Below are 6,007 nucleotides of genomic sequence, written 5' to 3' on the forward strand. Positions count from 1 at the left end.
GGGTGGTGGGCAGTGCAGGGTGCTGGCGCTCTGGAGGGTCTTGCCTGGCCCCCGTGTGACCGGCCAGTGTCTGAGCTCACGGGAGCAGCGGTCGCAGTTGCCCCGGGATGTGCCTCCCACCCTGGGCTCCGGCCTTGGCACTGGGGCCCCTGCTCCGAGGTTCTCTGACCGAGCCCTGACTTCCAGTTCGTTCGTCTGGGCTGCCGGGCTGGAGCATTGGGCCTGTCTCTGCAATCTTCTCGTGGGCTCTTTTCCTTCTTAAAAAATGGTAAGTACACATAAAACTCACTGTCGTAACCACTTCTAAGCGCACAGCTCCACGGCGTTAAGCATGCTCACCCCGTCCTGCAGCCCCCCCCCCCCCCGTCTCCAGAACGTTCCATCTCCCCACACAGAGACTCTGTCCCAGGAAGCACGGACTCCCCAGCCCCTGCCCCAGCCCTGGCTCCCACCATCCACTCTCTGTCTGTGTGGACGGGACTCCTCTGGGGACCTCCCGGGAGTGGGGTCCTGCAGGATGTGTCTTTCTGGGTCTGGCTGATCTCGCTGAGCCCGGTGTCCTCGGGGTCTGTGCACATCGTGGCCGGTGTCAGGGTCTGTCTACATCATGGCAGGTGTCAGGGTCCTTCCGTTCTAAGGCTGAATAATCATTTTATGGATGAACCACTTGCTTTACTGTTCCGCCATCAGTGGACACTTGGGTGTTTCTACCTCTCAGCTCTTGGCAGTCATCCTGAAGTGAACATGGGTGTGCAAATACCTGTTTGAGACCCTGCTTCCAGTTCTGTTGGCTATAGACACAAGTAGTATTGCTGGGTCATATGGTAGTTCTGTTTCACTTTGGAAGAACCAAGCCCCTTTCCCAGTGTCTGCCCCATTTCACAATCCCACCAGCAGTGCACGAGGGTTTCAATTTTTGCACCTTCCCTTGTTTGTCAGTGGGTTACTCCTTGAAGGCCCACGGTGCCGGGCACTGTCCCAGGCACTGCGGTTATGGCAAAGGAGGTGGTGCGTATCACCAGGACTTAATCGATGAATAAAAGTAGAGTAGGAAGGCAGGATGGGTAACAATAGTGAAATGAGGGAAGGGCGTTCAGGCAGAGGGCACAGCCTATGCAAAGGTCCTGGGGCAGCAGTGGACTTCTTTATTGGAGGAACAGCCAGGGGGCCTGTGTGGGTGGAGCAGAGTGAGCCAGGGGTAGAGAGGGAGGCGGGGAGGTCTGGCGGAGGGGACAGGAACAGGTCGTGCAGGGCCTAGGGGACCGCGCAGGGAAGACTTGGGCTTTTCCTTCTGGGACCTAGGAACCCTGGAGGGCTGCGGGCAGAGCAGGGCGGGACCTGACTCGGGTGCTCATGGGCGCCCTCTGGTGGCCGCTTCGGGGAAGCCGGACGAGGGGCGAGGGCGGGAGCCGGGGATCCGGAGCGGAGGGGACAGGGCTGGTCCTGGCGGGCGTGATGGGGGCTGACCCAGTGGAGGCAGGGAGGGGGCAGCATCCGGGAAGTGGGCGGCGGGGAGGAGGTGGCTCCGCCAGGCTGCCGGCGCACCTGGACGTCATGCCCCCCGCGTCCAGCAGGTGCCGCTCGCCAGCTCTCCGGCCTTCTCCGCCCACCTGCAGCCCTAACGCGCATTTTTCCGGGGGAGGGCCTCTCCTCCCGCTCTACAGGGAGACCAAGGCACCGAGTGGCCAGCCCCCTGCCCTGACGGTACGCCAGCCGTTGCGGGACTTGGGCACCAGCCGCGGCCTGTCCATCTAGGCGCAGGCAGGGGCTAAATGACAACACAGGGCCTTTGTTCAAACCTAAGGGGAATTTCAAGTCGGAAAACCTGCAGAGCCGGGTTCCCACGCCCAGGAAGCCTGCCCCGCTGACCTGTCCATGGACACCTGGGTTTCTTCCGCCCTTCGGCTGCTGCTACGAGCACAGCTCAGCGAGTCCCCGAGTTCCGCTTTTCATTCTTTTGGATATAAACGAAGCCTTGGCATCGCGGCATGGAGACTTTGTCTTATCCAAGTAAATGATTCATCAGGCACAAACCTGGTGTCCCAGCCTTGCCTTTGGGCCACTCCTGGGGTAGGCATGACCTTAGGTGTGGCCACGGGCAGGGTCCAGGGAGGGACGGCCACGGCCCTCAGCAGCCAGCACTCCCAGCATCTGGGGAGCGGGAGGTCCTCGGAAATGACGTGGACATATTATTCCTCATTACGCGGAAAAGACATTTTTATAAGATTTATTTTAGAGAGAGCGCGTGCGCAAGTGGGGGGTGCAGAAGGAGAGGGAGAGAGAATCCCAAGCACACTCCCTGCTGAGTGCAGAGCCCCTGGTGGGGCTTGATCCCAGGAACCCGAGATCATGACCTGAGCCGAAACCAAGAGTCGGATGCCCAACCCACTGAGCCACCCAGGTGCCCCAAGCAGAAACGACGTTCCTAATAACAGAGAAGCAGCAAGGAGCATGTCGTTGATGAATAAAGGAGACGGGGGGGACAGACGCAGCCCACGAGAACTCACCGGAGCTAGCGGGGGAGGGGGGGTTTTTGGTGTGTGCACTTTGGCGGAAGAGAGAATCTGGGACACACCTCATAGCCTGGCGCCTCCGCACGCAGCTATTTACCCACAGAAAGTCAGGCAGACGGCACCCGACGGCGTGTGCCGAGCGCCAACCGCCGCCTTGCTCAGCGCAGCCCCGAGCTGAAGTCCCCCAGACGCCGTCGGCCGTGCGCGGGGAGAGCGCAGCACGGGGACCGCACTCCACATGTCTGAGCGTTGCTGACAGTCGATCTCAGGAGTTCTCATCACAGGAAAACAAGGTGTGACTACACGGGGTCCAGGCGTCAGCTGGACCCCATCGTGGTGATCGTTTCGCAATGTAGCCCAGCCCCGGGCCGTATGCTGCACACCTGCGACTGGCACAAAGTCCGGCCGCTGCACACCACAGGCGTAAAGTGCTGGTCAGAGAAACAAACGAATGGAACCCCGAGCGGCCGTGGGGCCGGAGGACTTACAGCTTCATGCGGCAGTGTGTTGTGTGGCGAACACCACGCGGACCCAGAGACAGAAACCAGACGGTGCAGGGTTCACCTTGTGCAAGTCTTCTGCTTAGACGACGTTCAAAATGGCAAAAATGAAATGCTCAGGTTTTTTAGTTTGGTTCTGAATTTGGAAAGAAAAGCAAAGAAGCAAAGAGGGACTTGACCTAAGAGAATCAGCTCACCAGCGGACGCGACGGTCCTCCTGGGAGTGCGCGAGATACACAGCGCAGTGTGAAGGCCTGAAAGGAGATGACAGGGTTTCTACCAACTAGTGCTGGAACAATTGAACATCCGTTTGCAGAAGGAGGAGGAAGAGCGGGAGGAAGAGCAGGAGGAGGAGGAAGGGGAGGAGGGGGAAGTGGGGGAGGAGAGGGAGAGGGAGGAGAAGTAGTAGTAGAAGGAGGAGGGGAAGGGGAAGAGGAAGGGGAGGAGGAAAAGGGGGACTGGAGAGAGGGGAGCAGGGGAGGAGGAGGAGGAAGAGGGAGGAGGAAGAGGAAAGGGGGAGGAGGAGGAGGAGGAAAGAAGAAGAAGAAAAAGAAGAAGGCGACAAAGAATATAGAAAGAGAAGAAAGAGAAGGAGAAGAGGAGGGGGAAGGGAGGGAGGAGGAGGGACAGGTGGCTGGGGGGGGAGGGGGGAGGAGGGAAGAGAAGAGGAAGGACCTCAACCTACCCAAAAATGAACACGAGGATCATAGATCTAACTGTAACGTGTAACGGCTCCTGGGGGGCTCGTCGGTGAAGCGTCACCTTCGGCTCAGGTCATGGTCCAGGGTCCTGCGATCAAGCCCCACATCGGGCTCCCTGCTCAGTGGGAAGCCTGCTTCTCCCTCTCCTCCCTGCTCTGCTCCCTCTTGCTATCTCTCTCTCCCAAATAAATAAAATCTTTTAAGAAAATAAATGAATAAATAAGATAATTTAAAAATAAATGAATAAATAAATAAATAAATAAATGTAACGTGTAAGACTCTCAGAAGAACAGAACAGAGAACATCTTCACGGCCTTGGGTTTGGTGAAAAGTTCTCAGAGAAAACACCGAAGGCATGATCCACAGAATTTAAAAAACGGGTACATCGAACAGCATCAAAATTTAAAACTTTCGCTCCACAAAAGACGATGAAAAGCCAACTTACAGAATGGGAGGAAATATTTGGAAACCACGTACCAATAAAGGACTTGTGTCCAGACTATAGAAAAATTTTCCAAACGCGGTCATAAGAAAACAAGGCACTAAAAGAAATGGTGAGTTATGTGACCAGATCCTTCCCCGAGAGGGTTACACGGACGGCGCCCGGACACCGTCGGGGGACGCGCACGAACTCCCCAAGGAGACACCCTCACACACATCTCAGAATGGCTCGAAGGAAAACTAGGGACAGCACCACGTGTTGAAGGGGACGCCGAGCAACTGTGTGTGTCATTCGTCGCGGCTGCCCGCGCTGTGGGGCGGCGGCTTTGGGAAGCTGTCCTCGGGGCCTTGCCGACCCTGGCCCCGCAAATCCCACCTCGAGGGATTTATCCTGGAGACACAAACATGTGTGCTTGTAGCAGCCGTGTTCACGGTCCCCTCGCTCGGGAAACAGCACCCCGCCTTCTGTGGAGGAATGTCGCTGGCCGTCAGAGGAGGCCTGGGACGTCCCGCCTGTAGGCGTGAACCTCAAACGCTAAGGGAGAGAAGCCAACCTGAATGCTCCCTACGAATAGGCTTGTCTTGATACGACATCCCGGAAAATATTCTAAAAATCATAGCCACGGCGATCAGCGGTTTCCGGGGACTGGGTTCGGGGTGAGGGTCCAAGGACCCAGGAGGAAGCAGCTGGAGGGAGATTCTCAGGGGATGGAGCCACGTTCTGGCCACGGTGCAGGTGGCGATTTCCACGACTCTGTACCTCTGTCGAAACATAGAACTGCACACCCAGGAAAGTGAAAACCGCGCCATGTAAATTTTAGAAATGAAGGACAAGATAAAGCTTATTACCAAAAAGTACTCCCCCATGGGGCGCCTGGGTGGCACAGCGGTTAAGCGTCTGCCTTCGGCTCAGGGCGTGATCCCGGCGTTCTGGGATCGAGCCCCACATCAGGCTCCTCCGCTAGGAGCCTGCTTCTTCCTCTCCCACTCCCCCTGCTTGTGTTCCCTCTCTCGCTGGCTGTCTCTATCCTGTCGAATAAATTAAAAAAATCTTAAAAAAAAAAGTACTCCCCGGACACAGAATACCGTGGAAGTCGGAGCCGTGGGGGCCGCGGGGCAGAAGGGAGGAGCATTGGGGCGCCTTCGTGGGGCTAACGACATCCTTCATCTTCGCCTGGGTGCCGATCACGTGGCTGTGGGGCTCGCAAGAGTTGACTGGGTTGTATATTCATGTTTTATGCGTCGCATGTGTGTGGAAACTAGGCATACAAGGGCACCGTGGTATTCCCGAATGAACTGAAACGTGACAGATGTCCCGAGCGGCGGCTGGCACGGGGACAGGAAGCAGCTCGCCTGTTAAGGGACCGGAAGGGAGATTTATTTCGAAGCTGGAGAGATTCACAGAGGCCGGGGCCCCCGGGGTGGGAGGAGACCTGGGTCATTTTCTCTGAGGCCAGTGGGAGCTACGGAAGAGGGTAAGCTGAGGCCCCACACCCTGGTCCTGCGGTGACTGCTGGGGGCCTGGTGTCCCCTCGGGAATCAGTCGGCAGGGCCCTCCGTGTCCTGTGCCTCCTGCGCCCGCGTCTGTGACTCAGCCCGGCCTCCCGGTTTTGCCAAGCTGGTGCTTTCTGTTTGGCGGCCCTCCCAGCTCTGCCCGGCTCGGACCTATTTCTGCTTTTCTTCATCTGGCCCGAGAGTGGGAAGTCACTCCAGCCTCCAGCCCTGGGGAGCACCTCTCCTCACAGCCATCCGGTTGTGGGCGGGAGGGCGGGTGAGCAGGGCAGGCCTACCAGCCCCAGTGACCCAGCGGGGGGCCCCTATCGAACTTCCCATCTGCCATTCGTTATGAATC

The sequence above is a fragment of the Ursus arctos genome, unplaced genomic scaffold (genome assembly GCF_023065955.2).
Source record: "Ursus arctos isolate Adak ecotype North America unplaced genomic scaffold, UrsArc2.0 scaffold_14, whole genome shotgun sequence".
NCBI lineage: Eukaryota > Metazoa > Chordata > Mammalia > Carnivora > Ursidae > Ursus > Ursus arctos.